Below are 22747 nucleotides of genomic sequence, written 5' to 3' on the forward strand. Positions count from 1 at the left end.
ACTCTTGTGAAATACTTGATGATGGACCTTAAATTTTTAGCCAGGCATTGTTCACAGTGATTAACTACTGATGGCCCAGCTATCCCCCATTATATATGAACCCCACCTACTTAGTAGCCTTGATATTTGGTTCTATGTTCTTGATTTTGTCAGTGATTTTGCTGATGATGGAAGGTGGTTAGGTGTTTACTGATAGAGTCGTTCCCAGAATCAGCCCTGAATGAACAGGTTGGCAAGATGTTACTTGAGAATTATGAGGAGTGTGCAAGGCATGCCAGGTGAGGCCTCACCAAGACCAAGAAGCAAGATGGATTCACTCATTTTTATACCAAACCTTGTCAAAACCACAAAGGTTGAAGAGTCTGTTGCTGTTGTTGGGAGAGAACCATTGCTAGTATCTCTCAGAAGAACAAAAGTTAATTGAACAAGAAACAGGTAAGGAAATTGAGATTGATTCTAAAAATGCAAGCGTTCAGAGGCGAGTTGACCTTTATAAGGTATACCCTGATTTCTTCATCCAACATACAATTACGTTACATGCATGCATATATTTTTCCCATGGGTGCATGTGCATGCATGCTTTTGATTTATGGTCAGCATTTACAGTCAATATACTGCATCTTCCATTGACATGCTAAACCCATTCTGGTTTCAAGAAGCTATTATGCTACAGTTGTTGAGAACTGTGCAAATTTTCATGGTCGTGTGGTAGTTGATGTTGGTGCTGGTAGTGGTATTCTTTCATTATTTGTTATGTAAATTACTACATTTTGTTGTGTAAAGATGTTGTGGGTGGAAGGCTAGGAAAGGAAAACATTTGTAGTTTGTTTTTGTAAATTAATTATTTTGTAGATATTGTGCTGATTATTATCTTGATGAATGTTAAATGGGTGAAATATGTACAGGTTTAATCATTTGTTGATAGAGAAACAAGTTTAAAAGTGAATTTAGCCTCAGTTGATGCCAACAAAGGCTAAATCCATCTTTAGTTTCATTTTTGCCTCAATTACCTAAATTGAGACTATAACTCCCGTGGCTAAAGGCTTTAGCCTCGGTTATTGAGAACCGAGGTTAAAAATAGATTTTGCTTCAGTTGGAGGCAACTGAGGCTAAAATTTAGATTTAGTCTCAGTTGGAAACAATGGAGGCTAAACTTTTGATTTATCCTCATTTCGAGAAAACTGAAGCTAAAAAGGTTCTTTTAGCTTCACTTGAAGAACCAAGGCTATAAAAGTCATTTTAGACTCAGTTGCTAAAACTAAGGCTAAAGCCTTTAACCACTGGTGTTTCAACCTCGGTTTGGATAATTAAGGTAAAACTGAGGCTAAACGCTTTAAAATCATTGTCTGGAGCCTTTTACTAATGCCTTGATAGATCCATATCGATGTATACCGGCACTTAAATATGTCTAAACAACACTTCAATATACTTTGTACTGCCGCTTTGATATGTTTAAATGACACTTATGTAGGCCTTTACTGGTGTTTCTGTAGATCTTTACCGGCATTGTGACAACCTATTGTGACGCTTAAATGTATTTTTGCCAGCGCTTTTTACTGCTTTTGCTGGCGTTTTTATAGTTTTTACTAGTACTTTTTACAGGTGTACGCGGCACTTTCTATAGATTTACCGGCGCTTTTACTATTTTTACCCAGACTTTACCGGTGGTCAGCATAAGCGCTGGTAAATGACAATTTAACAGCAGAATAAAAGAATGTGATAGCCAAATAAAGGAAATCAATTCATAATGCAGAAACGAAAAGTAGCCTCAATAATCAAGTATAGAGAGATTGATACAAATGTTGTTTTACGGACAACCTTACACCATAAAAACCAAGGGTTCATTGCAGGACAACCCTATTTCTAGAAAGTTCTTTGTATCAAAAACTTAAACTGAAGAGGAATAAATAAATAACAAGGAATAAAAATATTAAACTATTACAACATTCCCCACAATGCTTGAAATGTAAATATTACAACATTCACATCCACACATACATCCTACAAACTTTGAATGATAAAAGATAGAAAATAAATCACACATCCACAAAACACAAAGACTTATAGTGGTTCGCCTATGTGTTCACTAACTGTTAAACAACAACCACACAGCTTGCTACTCCACTCATAATATCCTCACTCAGTGAATATTAGTGTTCACTATGAAAATAGGTTTCTCAGGTTCACCTAAAACCTTCACAATTGTATCTTTCAAATGGGCTTACACAATTCAAAAAACCCCGCTTCTGAGTTTTCTGGCTCTCCTTAGATAACCAATAGATTGATATTTTTCTGGCTTAATCTCAAATAAAACCAAAAGAATGAAATATACAATAAAGTAAAATACCTGGATTTCTCCTTTTATTGTAGCCCGGAAGAACCAAATCGAAGTAGAAGTTCAAATAGAAGTTCAATATCTAATACTCACTTAAGAAATGGTTCTAGGTTCTAGATTGATTTTAAATTAAACCAGTTGGGCTAGCTATATTTGATTTTGATTCCAAGAAAAAGGAATATCACAATTCCTCTTTTCAATTCAAATTGGAATATAGAAACAAAATCGAATAATTAAAGTTAACAAAAGAGAATATTAAATATGCACAAATTAACTTAAAATGAACACAAACTTATCTCAGAGTGATGCCTTGATTCTACTTGAATTGAGTTATCAAACTCTAAAATTCATCGTCTATTTATAGTTGCAAAAACTCGTCTACGACTGGTCCTAAGGACAGTACGACTGGTCGTAAGACGAACTGTATTTTAAAATTTTGAGTGCGATCGGATAAAACCGTTCCACGACTGGTCGTGAGGCACCAAGTTTTGTTGATGTAGTTTGAGTCGAAGGTGCACGACAAGTCGTGAACAAGTCGAGCGCTGTTCACACGACCGGTTGAGAAGACTCCAGGACTAGGCGTAGCTCAACCAAAAAATTTTGAAAAGTTGCAACAACTTAGGACTGGTCCTAGAATTTCTTGGACTAGTCGAGCTAGTTTTAAGATTAGTCGAACAGGGTCCAAGACCAGTCTTAGTACAGACCAAATTCATATAAAAAGATTCAATGTGAAGTATGTATACAAAATGACCTACCCTAAGGTCAATCTAAGGTCAATCATACCTAGAAGTGAGATATGAATATCGAGACTTCATATGATAGTTAACCTTTGAATATTGTAAAACTTGGGATCTTTATACTTGATGTAGCATTGAACTTGAGATCTTTTAGAGCTTGAATTACACTTTATTTCGAGTTGTATACTAACTTGAGTCTTTGAACAAGATCACTTCTTTCGTTGTATCTTGTACTTGCATTTCTTGAAATGGTTTGAAGTAAATCTTTGTTCATGACTTGAAGCAATGTGTTTAGAGAGGTAATGCAATGTCTTGATCATATATACCAATGAGCTACACAAGAAATAGATTGCACAAGACAAAGTTCGATGTTTTGGCATGACAAAATTTGACAACCAAAGGAGCATAAAACCGTAACACTTACAATCTCCCCCTTTGTCAAATTTGTGACAAAACATACTCAACAATAATATCACCAATATACATTCAAAGAATCATATATGCCCTAGTTATAAGAGAAAACCGGTTACAACCTGGTTAAAGAATCATGCACCAGTTATCATCAACTAGCACATAACATTATGAACTAGGCACAACATAGGCAAAACATCTCCTCACATACTCTCCCTGAGTAGCACACACATATATCCAAAAAAAAATTATATGCTACCCACAATCCATATCTATGCCATAAGAAATCAATCCAAATATTTCTCCCCCTCTTTGGCACAATATGACAAAGGAAGAAGAAGAAAAAAATGGAAAAAATGATAAGAAACAGGAGTAATAAAAGATTAACTAGACAAGATATAAGCAAATTAAAGTCTACATACCATTAACTAGTTTAAACAAAAGTCAGTAAGCCAAATAAAGTGCACAAACCAACACAAGTAGACTTAAAGTTATTATAGACCAAAGAGTAAAACACTTAATCAGATCCTGAAGAAGGCGCAGGAATGGTAGGATCAAGTTAATGAAGGCCCTTGTTTAAGCACCTAAGATACTTGCGTATATATTTAAACCGTAAATCATGGGCCACATTCATATTCTCCACCTTCTCCTCTAGAGCATGAAGATGAGCATCAAAATCAGATGGCTCATACTCTGGATCATTAGCAGAATCAGATTGAATTTCATCAAAAATATCATCCATATTTATATCATCAGGAGGAAGATCACTAGCTTCTTCTTCATTCCCTGCTTCTGCTCCACCACTACCCACATCTACTTGCCCAGGAGCCAATTCCAATTTCATCTTATTAATATTTGAATTGTTAAAATTAAGATGATGGATAGGAACCTCTCCAAAAGGCATAGCAACTAGCATGTGAGTAGCTAAAACAATCATAAGATGGCAAACAGAATATCACTATGACCTGGATGGAGACAAAACTGAATGATGGAATGACATATAAAAGAAGGAAGGCAAACTTTAGTACCAGAGATGACAAAGTATAAAACCTAAACCATAAAGGATGTAAGCACTATTTTATTACTAGAACGTGGATACAGATTTGAAATAAAGATTTTGTGGAGAACTCTGTATTTGGGTAACCAGTACTTTGAGTGGAGCGCATTCCCTTTATGAGTTTATTGCACATTCATATTACATAGATCTCTAGTGAGCATGCATTTTTCTGATTTTGAGGGTTTCTCAATTAGAGTATGAATAAGAATATCCTCGTCATTAACAGGTATGTCCATTAGCCCTGAAATCAGATGGCGGTTTATTTCAAATAGACCTTCTCTAGCATCAATTTTAAACATTAAATTCTCAATCGAAAAATCAGAGATACATGCAAACATGGATTGAGCAATAGATTGATATGCAGGCCTACCCCAATGTAAGATATTAGCCCATCCTACAGCTTGAAGAAGTGGGAGAATACCAAAAGGAGCAATGTGATCAAGATCGACGGATCACTCAACAATAACATTGTGCAAACACAAATCTCGCACATATGAGGGATCATCTTCAGGTGACCGAAGGTGACACCGTGCTATTGGAGTAGATCTAGAAGAAAATGGACCACAAGAAGCTTTCTTTTTCCCTCTAGCATCCATTAGCAATAAGAAAATCAATGTACTAAGGAGTTGCAAAAGATGAGAAATGGGTTTTCTCAAAAACAGAAATTTGAGAAGAAACCCCAAATAACTCAACAAAGCTTGAAATCAAGCACTCCAATGAAGAAATTGAAGAAAATAGACCATGAATCTTCAAGAAAAACTGAAAAAATGTGCTAACCTTGACGAATCAAACAGTAGGGTTCGACTAGTCATGTCATAACTTATTGGAGAGAAAAGAAGAAATGAGGAAGATGATGGTTTTTCCCAAATCAAAGAGACCAGCGCGCTACACGACCAGTCTTGGGCCATCCTCGACCAGTCGTACCACGACTGGTAGAGCACAACCTCGACTGGTCGTGTACCAACATAAACATGCATTTTTCATAGAAAATTGAAATTTAAACCAATAATTTATCAAATATATATACATTATGATACAACTATGCATGAATAATCAATTTAAAATGCGCATACCAAGATCAAATTTTAATTTATTAAACCTGCTTTTGTCGAGCGGTTTAGTGAAAATGTCAGAAAGTTGAGTCTCGATAGAAATGTATTCCAAAGATATTAGCTTTTCTTCCACTAATTCACGAATGTAATGATACCTAATTTCAATGTGCTTGGTACGTGAATGTTGGATTGGATTTTTTAAAATATTTATAGCACTGGAATTATCACAATATAATAGCATTGATTCCTGTACAATTCCATAATTGCTTAACATATGTTTCATCCAAACAAGCTGAGTACATGCATTTTCCTGCTGCGATGTATTCAGCCTCAGCAGTTGAGAGTGATATAGAACTTTGCTTCTTGCTAAGCCAAAAAACCAAACAATTTCCAATATAGAAACAACCACCACTGGTTAATTTCCTGTCATCAATATTACCGGCCTAATTAGCAATTGAGTACCCAGCCAGTTGAACACTAGTATCATATGGATATCAGATTATTGTTTCACTTGCAATCCTAGGAAATAATTCAATTCCCCAACCATGCTCATTTCAAACTTGGATTTCATTAAATTTGCAAACTCAATAGTCATGTTAGAACAGGTAGATCCATAAATACTATCATCAACGTAGATCTGCACTATTAAGATGTGATCATTAAGTTTCTTAACAAAGAGAGTCTTATCTACACTTCCCATTTAAAAATCATGACTTAGTAAAAACTTAGTCAATTTTTCGTACCATGCTCTGGGAGCTTGTTTTAAGTCGTAGAGAGCTTTTTTAAGGCGATAGACATGATGAGTGTTCTTCGGGTCTTCAAAACCCATTGGTTGTTCAACATATACTTCTTCATGCAGATCACCATTTAAGAAAGCACTCTTCACATCCATTTAATAAATTTTAAATTTTCCAAAGCAAGTAATGGATATAAATATCTGATTGACTCAAGACGAGCTACTGGGGCAAAGGTTTCATTATAATCAATTCCCTCAATTTGAGTGTACCCTTGTACCACCAGTCTAGCCTTGTTTCAAATTATATTACCAAGTTCATCAGACTTATTTTTGAAAATCCACTTCATTCCGATAATATGTTTATCTTTAGGTCTAGGAACAAGATACCAAACATCATTTCTCACAAATTGGTTAAGCTCTTCTTACATTGCAATAATCCAGTTTTCATCAGTAAGAGCTTCTTTTACATTTGCCGGTTCAATCTGGGATGTAAAACATACGTAATTACATATATCTTCTAGTTGTCTACGAGTACGTACACCAGTGATAGGGTTTCCAAGAATCTGAGTGGTGAATGATCTTTAACAGTCCTCAGTTCAAAGTCAGTTTGATTTGATGAAGTATCTGGTTTGTCAATTAAAAGAAGTTCATCATTATCTGAACTTGGGGCAGGTGTATTCAAGTGATCGTCTATAATCACATTAATAGATTCTTAAATAACACCGGTCCTTTTGTTCAGTACTCGATATGCGTGACTGTTTAAAGAATATCCTAAAAAGATCCCTTCATCACTTTTAGTGCCAAACTTTCCCAAATTTTCATGGTCACATAAAATATAGCACTTGTTACAAAAAACTCGAAAGTATTTGACAGTAGGCTTTTTATCGAACCATATTTCATTAGCAGTTTTATTATTAGATTTTCTCGTATAAACCCAACTGATTATATAATAAGCAGTATTTACGGCTTCAGCACAAAGATTTTTAGATAGCTTCATACTATTCAACATTACATTAGCCATTTCTTGAAGTACTCTATTTTTCCTTTCTACAGTTCCATTTTATTGTAGTATTTTGGGTGCAGAAAATTCATGTGATATTCCCTGGTCACTACAGAATTTCTCAAAACTGCTATTCTCAAATTCAGATCCATGATCACTACGAATCTTATAGACTTGAGAACATTTTTCGATTTGAATCCATTTGAGAACTCTTTTTACTTCATCAAGGGTTTCTGATTTATCCCGGAAGAAAGCTACCCAAGTGAATCCGGTAAAATCATCCACAATTACCAAAATGTATTTTTTACTACCTCGACTCTCCATCCTAATAGGTCCTATAAGATCCATATGGAGAAGCTCGAGTGGTCTTGATGTGGCATTGGAGTTCACCTTCTTGTGAGAGCTCCTTGATTACTTGCCAATCTAGCATTCACCACATATTTTGTCTATTTTTTATAATTTAGGTAGACTTCTTATTAGTTCTCTTTTGCTTAGTCTATACAAATTATGGTAGTGTACATGTCCAAGATGTTTATGCCACAAATCAATCTCATCGGTATGGACCATGGGACATGATTGAATAGATGAGTTGGATTCATTAACAATATAGCAGTTTTCAGAAGTTTTGAGACCAGTTAATATTACTGAACCCTTATTATTTAAAATTTCAAAACCTTGGTTAGAAAATTTTACACTATGATTGTTATCGCATATTTGAGATATGCTTAACAGATTGTGTTTTAACCCTTCAACATATAAGACAATTTTAAACAAAGGGAGGTTATAGAGTTGAACCATACCTTGGTTAATAATCTTGTAATTGCTGCCATCACCGAATGTGACTGAGCCATCAGTCATGTCTTTGAGATCGGTGAATAGACCTTTATTACCCGTCATATGCCTTGAGCATCCACTGTCTAGGTATCACTTTGAATGGCTTGAGCTTTGAAAGCAGTATGAGCAACCAAGCAGGTAACCTTAGGAATCCATTTCATAGCTGATTTGGGTTTAGGGTTATAGTGGGTCTTCTTTTGTTTGTAGTTGTTATAAGAGCGACCTACTGGGTTAGATTTTAAAAGGCCCTTAAGTAGATCAACTATTTTTTCAGCTAAAGGGTTTCGGTTCTGATTTTTATATTTGATAAAGATGTTCTTGGGTTTTTGAAAAGTTTTAGTATTTTTAGAATAAAATTGATTAATACTTGTCCCTTTTGAGTTTGAAGTCTCTCCTTTCACAAACTTAGGAGGAGTATTCTTTTGTTTGGGAGGAATATTTTTATTGTAGCCCAAACCGGATCAATCGCCACATTTTCTTGATCTGGATAAAAGTTTTTCTAACTTTGGATCACCTTGGGCATACCTCCATGTATCCTTTAAACTCAAAAGAGAAGAAACTTCAAGTTTAGGTTTATCATTTTCAGATTTAAGATTTTCAATCTGGAAAGTTTTGAATTCTAAATTGCATTTGCATTTTTCAAAACAATTTGAAATATGAGATTTTTCTAAGACAAGAGAATCAAAGTTTTCTTCAAGTTTTAAATACTGACAATTTTACAACTTTCCTTGTACAGGGCATTGTAAGCATATTGAAGATCTTCTTCATTTTCATGATCACTATTCAGATTTTCTTCACCAGTTAAATTATCATGATCTGAAAAAGTGAACTTGGCTAGAGTCATAAGGGATTTAACTTCATTGCCCGACTCGGTTTCAGAGTCTTCTGATTCAGAAGAAGCTTCAGAGCCAGAAGATCCCAAGTAGCCAACATACTCTTCTTTTTCGGTTTGTCCCTTTTAGGACACTTGTTTACTAAATGCCCATATTCTTGGCAGTTATAACATTGACCATCTTTCAAAGATTTCTAAATTTTAGATTTTGATTTAGATCTCTTCTTATCATTTGATTTTTGAAAATCAACCCTCTTTTTACTTTTGAAAATCTTGTAAAACTTTTTTGCTAAAAGAGCCATATTGTCTTCAGAATTTTCTAAATCAAAATTGCTATTGTTTTCTTGAGAAACATTTTTAGAAGACTTAAGGGCAATAGATTTACCTTTAGGAGCTTCAAAATTTAACTCGTAGGTTTGTAGCAACCCAACTAATTCTTCTACCCTCATAGCATCCGTATCACGAAGTTCCTAGATCGCAGTTACCTTAGAATTGAACTGTTCAGGGAATGAGCGCAGTATCTTTGCACAAACTTTACTTTCATGGATTTTGTCACCAAGACCCCATATAGAGTTCACAATGTCATTTAATCTAGTATAGAAGTCCATAAACATTTCATTTTCTTCCATATGTATTTTCTCAAATTTGGTTGTGAGGATTTGGACTTTATATTTCTTGACAATTAATGTACCCACATATGTCATTTCTAATATATCCCAAGCTTGCTTTGCAGTATCGCAGGATATAATTCTTTTGAATTCATCTAGTGATAGTGTGCAAGTGATTGCATTTAGTGCTTTTCATTGGCACTACTCTCACTTTTCTGAAGTGTGGTCCAAGTAAAATAAGTTGAGACTTTCATTGATTTTGATCCATCGATACTAGTTACTTCAGTGATAGGAGGGGTCCATTTAGTCATTGTGCTTGCCACATGCTTTCATCCATGGCTTTAAGGAAAATCCTCATCCTAGCTTTCCAATAGCCATAATTAGTACCATCAAATGCTGGAGGCCTAGTGACTAAAAGGCCATTAAAATTTGACATTTTATAAATAGCTTAAATCGATTAGCTCAAGAAATAAATCCGAATAACAAGAATTAAAATGAGCTATTAGGCTTTGATACCACTTGAAAAGGCCAAGTAATATGTCCTAGTGGGGGGGGGGGGGGGGGGTTGAATAGGACTATGCCAAATTTAAGCTTTAACAGCAGAATAAAAGAATATGATAGCCAAATAAAGGAAATCAATTCACAATGTAGAAAGGAAAAGCAGCTTCAATAATCAAGTATTGAGAGATTGATACAAATGTTGTTCTAAGGACAACCTTACACTATAAAAGCCAAGGGTTTATAGTAGGACAACCTTATTTCTTAAAAATTCTTTACATAAAAAACTCAAACTCAAGAGGAATAAATAAATAGCAAGGAATATAAATATTAAACTATTGCAACATTCTTCACAATGTTTGAAATGTAAATATTACAATATTCACATCCACACATACATCACATAAACTTTGAATGATAAAAGACAAAATAAATCACACATCTACAAAACACAAAGAGTTATAGCGGTTCGCTTGTGTGTTCACCAACTGTTAAACAATAGCCACACAGCTTGCTACTCCACTCCTAATATCCTCACTCAGTGGATATTAGCGTTTGCTGTGAAAATAGGTTTCTCAGGTTCACCTAAAACCTTCACAATTATGTCTTTCAAATGGGCTTACACAATTCAAAAAACCCCACTTTTGAATTTTTTGGCTCTCCCTAGATAACCAGCAGATTGAGATTTTTCTAGCTTAATCTCAAATAAAACCAAAAGAATGAAATTTACAATAAAGTAAAATGCCTAGATTTCTCCTTTTGTTGTAGCCCGGAAGAACCAAACCGCAGTAGAAGTTCGAATAGAAGTTCAATGTCCAATACTCACTTAAGAAATGGTTCTAGGTTCTAGATTGATTTTAAATTAAACCAGTTGGGCTAGCTATATTTGATTTTGATTCCAAGAAGAAGGAATATCACAATTCCTCTTTTCAATTCAGATTGGAATCTAGAAACAAAATCAAATCATTAAAGCTAACAAAAGGGAACATTAAATCTGCACAAATTAGCTTAAAACGAACACAAACTTATCTCAGAGTGATGCCTTGATTTTACTTGAATTGAGTTATCAAACTCTGAAATTCATCGTCTATTTATAGTTGTAGAAACACGTCTACGACTGGTCCTGAGGACAGTACGACTAGTCGTAGGATACTGCATTTTAAAATTTTGAGTGCGATCAGATAAAACCGTTCCACGACCGGTCGTGAGCCCTCCATGACTGGTCGTGAGGTACCAGGTTTTATTGTTGTAGTTTGAGTCGAAGGTGCACAACAGGTTGTAAAGAAGTCGAGCACTGTTCACACAACTGGTTAAGAAGACTACAAGACTGGTTGTAGCTCAACCAAAAAATTCTAAAAAATTACAACAACTTAGGACTGGTCCTCGAATTTCTTGGACTGGTCGAGCCAGTTCTAGGACCAGCCGAACATGATCCAGGACTAGTCTTAGAACGGACCAAATTCATATAAAAAGATTCAATATGAATTATGTATACAAAATGATATACCCTAAGGTCAATGTAAGGTCAATCATACCTTAAAAGTGAGATATGAACATCGAGACTTCATATGATAGTTGACCATTGAAGATTGTAAAACTTAGGATCTCTATACTTGTGTAGCATTGAACTTGAGATCATCTAGAGCTTGAATTACACTTCATTTCGAGTTGTACACTAACTTGAATCTTTGAACACGATCACTTCTTTCGTTGTAGCTTGTACTTGCATTTCTTGAAATGGTTTGAAGTAAATCTTCATTCTTGACTTGAAGCAACGTGTTTAGAGAGGTGATGCAATGTCTTGATCATATATACCAATGAGATACACAAGACATAGATTGCACAAGACAAAGATTGATGTTTTGGCACCACAAAATTTAACAACCAAAGGACCATAAAACCATAGCACTTACAGTTTGTTACAACTTTTACCAGCGTTTATTATAACTTTTATTAGCACTTCGTACAGTTTTTATTGGCATTTCGAACATCTTTTACCGGCATTTCGTACAGTTTTTACTGGTGTTTTATACTGTTTTTACTGTCGCTTTTACAGTTTTTACCGGCAGTCACCAGAAACGTTGGTAAAGGATAATAAGCGCTGGTAAAAGTCTCTGTTTTAATGACGGCGATAAAAAATGCCAGTAAAGAGGTTTAACCGCTTATAAAAGATTTAACGATGCCCCCCTTTAGCACCTTGAGTGCGACCACTGGTAATTCTTTTACCGGTGGTTTTTTGGCTTTTTAGGGGCGTTTCTGGCTCCCAGTAAAGCCAAATTTTCTTGTAGTGTAACTCACATTGGCAAGCCCAATTCTAAACAAGGCCTGAACCAAAGCCTAAATTTCGGCCTAAACAGAACCAGAGGTGGGACAACAACTTGTCAAACCAAGAGGCAGGGCCTCCACACACTTGACGGAGGATTTCTGCCAAAATAGGAGGTCTCATGAGTCACCCACATGGCATGCCTACTGTTTTGGCAGACACCCTTTAAGCATGTGGAATCTTCCTTTTGCGAATCCCAAGTATGCGACCAATGTATATTTACTCTGATGCCTATTTCCTTATCCAAATTTACCCGCTTACTAACCCATCTGACTACTGTGATGATGATACATGTAAATCTCAAATCCAAACCATCCAACCATATTTTACCCCTAAACTTGGTAAGAATTGTAAGATAACCAGGTTTGGGAGCTATAAATAGCCACCTTCCCTTCCTATTTGAAGCATCCGCTCCCATTTTAAAGTCCCTTAGGAATTTAGTTATCTAGTCATCCCATCCCTCCACCAAGGATAGTGAGAGCTAGAGAAAGAGAGTTCAGCCCTAGTCTAGCCTAACCTAGCTAGAGTATAAGTCTCATAAGCCACGTAAGTAGTCTTAATCTGAGCCACTCAATCTAATCTTTGCGATACTACCATCCAACCAACCATTTTCAAAGAAATCATCGTCCATATTCAAGTCAAAGTTCAAAACTAAATTCAAGACAAGGTGACTCAGATATTTTCTATAACATAGGTGGTATAACCCTAGAAAGACCTTAGGAATAGGTGTAAGACTAGTAATCTCGTGAGACCTTCCGTGCATTTCTACTTAAACAACGACATGTTCGCGGCGGACCAGATCGACGAGTTTTGATTGTTAGCCTACTTTTGTACCACGATACCCTGAGACCCTACTATGATGTATGGGTCTTATCCACACCATCCAGATGGTTGGATGATGGGACCCACCATTAATGTATTTAATCTATATCCACGTTGTTTATCAGGTGGACCACTGCAGAAATTAATGGAGATTGAGCGTCTACCATTGAAACCCTTTTGGGTCACCGAAGTTTTGGATAAATATGAAATTTATTTTTACTCTTTATTTAGGTTTGTATGACCTTATCAACAGGTGGGATGGAAAATAAACGTATGGTGGGCCTCACGTGGGACCCACCTCTGTAGAGGGAATGGCGTATGTACGTCACACAGCCATATAGCTACTGTGTTAACGTCAGCCAAGTGGGTTTGATCATGAGGTTTATGTTATATCCAGACCGTCCATTGTGCGGGTCCCACCTTGATGTACCTGTTATATACGTGGACCCCACATGATGTATATGTTTATATCCACACCGTCCAGCTATCTGGATGGTGGAAATCCAACTTGACTTATGTATTTTATTCATGCCCTCTAGGATGGTGAGGACCACCTTGATGTATGTGTTTTATAACCACACCATTTATCCGTGATGCTAGACGTACAAGGCCACTTGTTGTATGTGCAGGGCACACTTGTTGTGTATTTGAGGCCCATTAGTGTGGCCCATTGATGTAGCCCACTTGATGTGTATAAAGCCCATGTGTAGGGCCCACCTAGTATGTATTTGAGGCCCATGGGTGAGGCCCACTGTGATAATTTGGGGCCCTTGGTTTGAGGCCCATTGTGATATATAGTAGGCCCATGTGATGCGGGCCATAGTGATGTCTATTAGGCCCATGTGATGCCGCCCATAGTGATGCGTATTAGGTCCATTTGAGCTACTCATAATGATGTGTGTTAGGCCCATTTAAGCGGCCCATAATGATGTGTGTTAGGCCCATTTAAGCGGCCCATAGTAATATGTGTTGGGCCCATTTGAGCGGCCAATAGTAATGTGTTAGGTCCATTTAAGCAGCCCATAGTGATGTGTATTAGGCCCATTTGAGTGGCTCATAGTGATGTGTATTAGGCCCATTTGAGCGGCCCATAGCGATGTGTGTTAGGCCCATTTGAGTGGCCATTGGTGATGTTTGCTAAGCCCATTTGAGCGACCCATAGTGATGTGTATCAGGCCCATTTGAGTGGCCCATATTGATGTGTTTCAGGCCCATTTGAGCGGCCGATAGTGATATGCATTAGGCCCATTTGAGCGGCCCATCATAATGTGTTTTAAGCCCTTGAAAGAGGCCCGTGGTGATGTATATGGGGCCATTGTGTGAGGCCATGAGCCCACTACATGTTTGGCCCTATAAAGGTCATTCATTAGGAGTAATGTTGGTTAAATATCGACAATGATGGGCAATGATGGTTAAATGTCCACATTGTGACCTTCCCTTAGGTCATGTTAGGCCCATTCTCATTGAGACCGATTCCGATTGTCAAGGCCGATTTTGATTGTCGAGGCTGATTGTTGAGACCGATTCCAATTCCAATTCTAATTTCGATTGTCGAAGCCGATTTTGATTCTGATTATTGAGGCCGATTCTGGTTGTCGTGGTCGATTGTTGAGGCTGATTCCGATTTTGATTGTCGAGGCCAATTATAGAGGCCGATTTCGATTCTAATTTCAATTGTCGAGGTCGATTCCGATTCGGACTGTCTAGGCTAATTGTCAAGGTCGGATATCGAGGCTGATTTCGAGGCCCAATGTGATGTATATGCGGCCCGTATTTAAGGCCCATTGTGATGTGCATTCGGCCTGTGTTTGAGGCCCAATGTGATGTATATGTGACCCATATTTGAGGTCCGTTGTGATGTGTATTCAACCCATGTTTAAGGCCTAATGTGATGTATATGGGCTTATGTGATGAGGCCCATTGTGATGCATTTGAGGGACAAGCGATGTAGCCCATTGTGATGTATGTTAGGTCCATGTGAAAGGCCCATCGTGATGTGTATTAAGCTTTTGAGTGAGGCCCATGGTATTGTATATTTGGCCCGGCCATTGGTCCACTATATGTTAGGCTCTAAGTGGGCCATTCCTTGGGGGCAATGTTGGTTAAATGTCTACATTGTCGAGGTCGATTGTTGATGCTAGTTATTGATACCGATTATGAGTATATGAGAGCATAACATCATGATACATGCCCATATGTATCATTTGCATGTTTGTTATGAGATATGATTGACCATTACATATGCCATGGTGCCGGTTGTTTATGGGACTCCTTGATAGGCGATGTTGCCCCACATGAGCACGTGGTACGTGCAGGTTTAATGCTTGACTGGATGGTATGACTCTTGCATCTCACATTTTATGATATGACCACCGTATGTCCTAACGACATCAGGGCCGTAGCCTTCACATGCTTATCATGGATGATCAGATGGGACACTGGAAATCTATTCTACATGGGGTGTTATAGATATCCCTAGATGAAAGTCCTAGAACCCTCTTGTTTCTAGAGGTTGCTCCAACATTTAGACCGAGTGGATGCATGAGCGTTTGAGGGTCGTATACCATTAAGCCGCGTCTCCTACTGTGTCATGGTTAGTTGGAAAGGGGTACGACCTTACTTGCCTGAGAGGAGGGGGCAATACTAAGCTGAGTCTGACCAGCTCAAGGAATGGGTCCGCTATCGATGAGTCGGGCCCGATATTGGTAGGCGGATAGTGAGGCCTCTTCCACCCACTTTATTGTGTGTGATGGGTCGGCAATCTGATTTAGAGTGTAATAGACCCCAATGATTCACTAGACAGGAACCGTACCGATATGTGGACTTATTGAGCAGGAATTACATACTCATTCATTCATTCATTCACTATCCACTCAGGCTGGTGGTGCGCAACTATTTCTTACATGTACCTTCGCATGGCCAGGATATTGGTTGAGCACACAACTAACCTGAGATTAGGAGTTTACCACTTTGAGTCTGACTATCCAAATTTAGGTATGGAACTAGTTTAGATAGAAGTCCCTTGTGATGGACCCCATAGCCTACGACACAATGTACTATCATCCCAACCTCACACTCTAGCTTGGTCATTTCATTCGCATCACATATTGCATCTGCAGGCATATGCCATTTTGGGTTGTTATGTTTTCTGTACCTATATGGCTTAGACGACTTAACAGGATTTACATATTGCATTGTACCCTCAGCATCTGATATTTGGCTCTCTATGACTCCTCGTTTGCATAGTTAATCTGTATTGTGTACTCTGATATTGTATGACTCGTGGACTTGTCAGTATTTTCGCTTACTATGTTATTGTATGATTCATGATCTTGCTAATATTTCCAACATTGTATGATTATGACATTGTATTGAATACTTGGTACTTATCTTGTGTACACACTTACACCACCCTCTAAGCTTTCTATAAGCATATACATGATAGATGCGTGGAGGTGATGTTAGGTTGCAGCAGGATTGAGCTTGCAGCGTACAACGGTCTTCTGGGGCTTTAATTTTCGACATACGTATTTCCCTTTCAGCATTGTATTCAAATATTTATATTAGTGAATATGTGATGATGATGTTGCCCTTGTGATTTGGGTAAACTTGTGGTTATGCTTATTACGAGTTAAATGTACATTGGAAAATCCTTCTTGTAGGATCACAGGATTAGAATCTGGCGTAAGGATGCTAGGAGTCGAGAATGGGGTACTACGGAGGCTGTCGGCACCGGATTAGGCGATCGAAAATTTTGTGAGCCTAGTTTTCAAGTTTGGGGCATGATAGAAGTTGGTATCCGAGCATAACTTCAGAATACTTGAGGATAACATCACGTATCTGTTGATAGCTATACTACACTCTGTGATTGTTGAGAACTTAGAATGGTTAGATCCCCAAGTTCGAATAACTTAGAGATTTTCTGATATAGCTCCCTACCGTTAAGATTATGAGGCTGCATAGTTTATCATCCGGGATCGAGGATTAGTATGGTTCATCATTCTTTCAAGGATGTGTCTTGAGAGCGCATGGCTAAGATTAGAGAGCATTATCTTCATCCTTTTGTAGATTGATTAAGCCTTAACATATATACTTGATAAAGTTTCCTCTTCCCTTGTTTATTCTGTAAATTTCGAGGATGAAATTTTTATTAGGAGGGAAGAGCTATGAGACCCGTATCCTAGTCTATACCGTTCCATAGGCCCTCGCGGTCCTCCCGGTCGAATTCCAATGACTTGCGATCTGTAACTGGCATTTGTGTGCAACCCTGAGTCGTATCCCGTATTCCAGAGTCGGCTGGACCCGAGACTTATATCCTTGCGACCGCGTCATCGCGGCGTCTCGCACGCCGAGGCGATACCTGGGCCAGGAGATGTGGGCCCGCGTTCAGTTCGAGGAAACGTCATGCATTTGTAAACCCAAGACAATCTTTCAAATAATCACATCACATCCTATTAATCAAGTACCACATCACCTCACATGTCAAGTACATGCCCCATCCCCAAGCAACCCCAAAGTCAACTCTCTCTCTCTCTCTCCACCTATCACTCACCCATCACTCTCTCTTACAAACCTCTCTCTCATCTCTCTCCCTCATTCTCCAAGCAACCCATGTCCAACATTTTCATGGGAAAGAGGAGAAGCTAGTGTGGCCCACCTACCTACCACTCAATCTCACCATGCAAAGACCATCTCCATTGTTGAAATGCATCCCTTGGAACTATAGGATGCGTTGATGGAAGAAGAAGTCCAAGAAGATAAAAGGTGGGTGATTTTTATTTGGATTTAGTAATTAGAGAGCCCACATATGGTGGGATCCTTCTTGATGTATGCATTATTCAAAGAGGGACCCATAGTGGCGAGGTCCCTTTGCTACTCACGTCTCTCTATCTCTCTCTTTTCCCCTTTTGTGGCCCACCTTGATTCTTGATCCACGCCATGCATGCCATGGGACCCACCTACATGTGGATTTCATCCACATGGTCCATCCATCTTGCTATCCAGATGGTGGAGCCCACTGTGATGTTTACGTGCCATCCTCACCGTCCGTGGACAGTGGGACCCACATGAGGAATGTGTTGCATTCAACACTTTTCATCCAAACGGACGAGGCAGGTGCAAATCTTTGGTGGTGATCCCCACCGTCCAGCATGTGGGACAGGTGGGGCCCACCTTTTATGTATGTATTTTGAATTCTAGGCCATCCATCTACTAGACGGCTAGCAGCTTTAGCTGGTGTATTGATGTCAGCATCAGCAAGTCCTGACGTCTGATCCTGAGGCATGCATTATATTCCAAACCGTCCATCCATTTTTCTGTCAGGAAGTGGGACCCACTCCGCACGTGCTGCATGTGTGGAGATGGCCCACACCGATGTATGCATTCTATCATCCACGCTGTTCGTCGAGATTGTACGCTGGATACTGGAGCCCCCTCCCTCTTCTTTATATATATTAAATATTATATATATACATGTATGTGGTGGGCCCCATGTGGGACCCACCTGTTGGAAGGACTAGTAGAGGTACCGCACACAAGCTATATAGTTGTGGGTGATGTCACCAAGCTTCGTGGGGCCCACTGATGCATGTATTGCATTCCATACCGTCCATCAGTGTGGACTCCACTATGATGTATGGGTCGTATCCACACTGTCCAGATGGCTGGATGGTGGGACTCATCATTAATGTATTTATTCTATATCCACGCTGTTTATTAGGTGGACCACTAAAGAAATCAGTGGAGATTAAGCATCTACCATTGAAACCCTTTTGGGTCACCAAAGTTTTAGATAAATATGAAATTTGTTTTTCCTCTTTATTTAGGTCTGTGTGACCTTATCAATAGGTGGGATGAAAAATAAACGTATGGTGGGCCCCAAGTGGGACCCACCTCTATGGAGGGATTAGCGAGTGTACCTCACACAGCCATATAGTTGCTGTATTAATGTCAGCCAGGTGGGTTTAATCATGAGGTTTATGTTATATCCAGACCGTCCATTGTGCGGGTCCCACCTTGATGTACCTGTTGTATACGTGGACCCCATGTGATGTATATGTTTTATATCCACACCGTCTAGCTATTTGGATGGTGGAAATCCACCTTGACTTATGTATTTTATTCACACCCTTCATGACGGTGGGGACCACCTCAATGTATGTGTTTTATAACCACACCATCTGTCCGTGATGTTAGACGTACAAAGCACTTGTTGTATGTGCAGTGCCCACCTATTGTGTATTTGAGGTCCATTAGTACGGCCCATTAATGTAGCCCACTTGATGTGTATAAAGCCCATGTGTAGGGCCCACCTATTTTGTATTTAAGGCCCATGGGCGAGGCCCATTATGATATATTTGGGGCCCTTGGGTTGAGGCCCATTGTAATATATAATAGGCCCATGTGATGCAGCCCATGGTGATGTGTATTAGGCCCATGTGATGCGGCCCACAGTGATATGTATTAGGCTCATTTGAGCGGTCCATAGTGATGTGTGTTAAGCCCATTTATGTGGCCCATAGTGATGTGTATCAGGCCCATTTGAGCGGCCCATAGTGATGTATATCAGGCCCATTTAAGCGGCCCATAGTGATGTGTGTCAGGCCCATTTTAGTGGCCCATAGTGATGTGTATTAAGCCCATAACGATGTGTGTTAGGCCCATTTGAGTGGCCCATAGTGTCACACCCCAAACCCGGAGATTGAACTCACAAGAACCCCGATCGCCGAATTTGGTGCTGACAGCCTTCGTAGTACTCCTTTCTCGGCTTCCATTGCCTATACTCCAGATTCCGATCATGGGATCTTACAAGGAGGATTTTTCAGTATACATTTATCTCGTAATAAGCATAACCACAAGTATACCCAAATAATAAAGGCAACATCATCATCATCACATATCCACTAATATAAACAGTTGAATACAGTGCTAAAAGGGAAATACATAAGATAAAAATCAAAGCTCCATAAGTCCGCTGCATGCTCCAAGCTCAATGTTGCTGCAACCTAACGCCACCTGCACGCATCTATCGTGCATAAGCTTATAAAAAGCTTAGTGGGTGGTGAAAGTGTGTGCACAAGGTAAATGTCAAGTAAGGAATATCAGATTAATCAGAGTAAGCGGAAATACTGACAAGATCATGAATCATACAATATCAAAGTAATGCGAAAACATACTGATAGGCTCATAAATACCATCAGCCTTATCCAGGCTATGCGATGCAGAAATATAATAAAAACAATATCATATACTGATGAAGTAATATAAATCAGCTATGCAATGTGGAGATAGCAAGCCAAATATCAAATACCGATGATGCAATGTGATATGCAAATCCTGATGAGTCTACGAATACCGTCAGTCGTATCTAGGCCATATAAATGCAGAAACATAGTAACTCAAAATGGCATATGCTGCGGGTGTAATGTGATATGCGGTGTAAATGGAATGACCATGCTGGAGTGTGAAGTCAGGATGATAGTATGTAGTATCGCAGGCTACGGGGTCCATCAGAAGGGACTTCTATCCAAATCAGTCTCATACCTAAATTTGGATAGTCAGACTCAGTGTGGTAAACTCCTGATCTCAAGTTAGTCACGCGCCCAATCGAAATCCTGGCCATGCGAAGGTACACGTAACAAATAGTTGCGCACAACTAGCCCAAGTGGATAGTGAATGAATGAATGAATGAGTATGTAATTCCTGCTCAATAAATCATATATCAGTACGGTTACTCTTTGGGAAATCACCGGGTTCTATTACACTCAAAACCAGGTTGTCGCCCCATCGCGCGCAACAAGGTGAGTGGAAGAGACCTCACTATCCGCCTGCCAATATCGGGCCCGGCTCGTCGATAGGGACCCATTCCTCGAGCTGGTCAGACTCAGCCTAGCATTGCCCCCTCCTCTCAAGCAAGTAAGGTCGTACCCCCTTCCAACTGACCACGACACAGTGGGAGACGCGACCTATTGGTATATGGCCCTCATGCGCTCATGCATCCACTCGGTCTAGACGTTGGAGTAACCTCTGGAACCAAGAGGGTTTATGGACTTTCACCCAGGGATATCTATAGCACCCCATGTAGAACATATTTTTGGTGTCCCATCTGGCTATCCACGAAATACCTGTGTAGGCTACGACCCTGATGTCACTAGGGCGTACAATAATTACAACACACAATGTAAGATGCATTAGTCATACAATCTAGTCATGCATCAATCCTGTGCATACCATACGCTCATGTGAATAACCTCCGCCTATCAGGGAGTCTCATAACAACCTACCCAATGACGTATGAAATGGTCAACCACATTGCATAACAAACATGCAGATGATGTGTATGGGCATGTATCATGACGATATGCTGTCACATACTCATAATCGATATCAATAACTGGCATCAATAATCAGCCTCGACAATGCGGACATTTAACCATCATTGCCTCCAAGGAATGACCCACATAAAGCCTAACATATAGTAGATCCATGGCCTCACACAAGGGTCAAATATATAACACCATGAGCCTCAGCCAAGAGCTTAATACACATCACGATGGGCCTAACATACATCACGATGGGCTCCAGTAACTGGCCCTCAAATGCATCACAATGGGCCTCATCACATAGGCCTCATATACATCACATTGAAACTTAAACACGGGTTGAATACACATCACAATGGGCCTCAAATACGGGCCGCATAAATATCACATAGGCCTCGACAATCGGCCTCGGCAGTCGAAATCGACCTCGACAATCGAAATCGGCCTCAACAATCGGAATCGACACTCGGAATCGGCCTCGACACTCGGCCTCGACAATCGGAATAGGCCTATACAATCGGCCTTAACAAATCAGAATCGGCCTCGATACTCAGCCTCGACAATTGAAATTGGCTTATACAATCGGCCTCGACAAATCAGAATCAGCCACGATTATCAGAATTGATCGATAATCGGAATCCACAAATCGGTCACGTCAATCGGAATCGATAATCGGTCACCATAATCGGAATCAATCAATAACCAGAATCGGCAAATCGGTCACGTCAATCAGAATCGGCAATCGATCACAACAATCAGAATCGATCAACAATTAGAATCGGCAAATCGATCACGTCAATCAGAATTGACAATCGGTCACAACAATTAGAATCGATCGATAATTATAATCGGCAAATCGGTCACGTCAATCAGAATCAGCAATTGGTCACAACAATTGGAATCGATCGATAATCAAAATCGGCAAATCGGTCACGTCACTCAGAATCGGCAATCGGTCACAACAATTGAAATCGATCGATAATCAGAATCGGTAAATCGGTCACGTCAATCAGAATCGACAATCGATCACAACAATCAGAATTGATCGATAATAAGAATCGGCAAATCGATCACGTCAATCAGAATCGGCAATTGGTCACAACAATTGGAATCGATCAATAATCAGAATCGGCAAATCGGTCACGTCACTCAGAATCGACAATCGATCACAACAATCAGAA

The sequence above is a fragment of the Magnolia sinica genome, chromosome 7 (genome assembly GCF_029962835.1).
Source record: "Magnolia sinica isolate HGM2019 chromosome 7, MsV1, whole genome shotgun sequence".
NCBI classification, from domain to species: domain Eukaryota; kingdom Viridiplantae; phylum Streptophyta; class Magnoliopsida; order Magnoliales; family Magnoliaceae; genus Magnolia; species Magnolia sinica.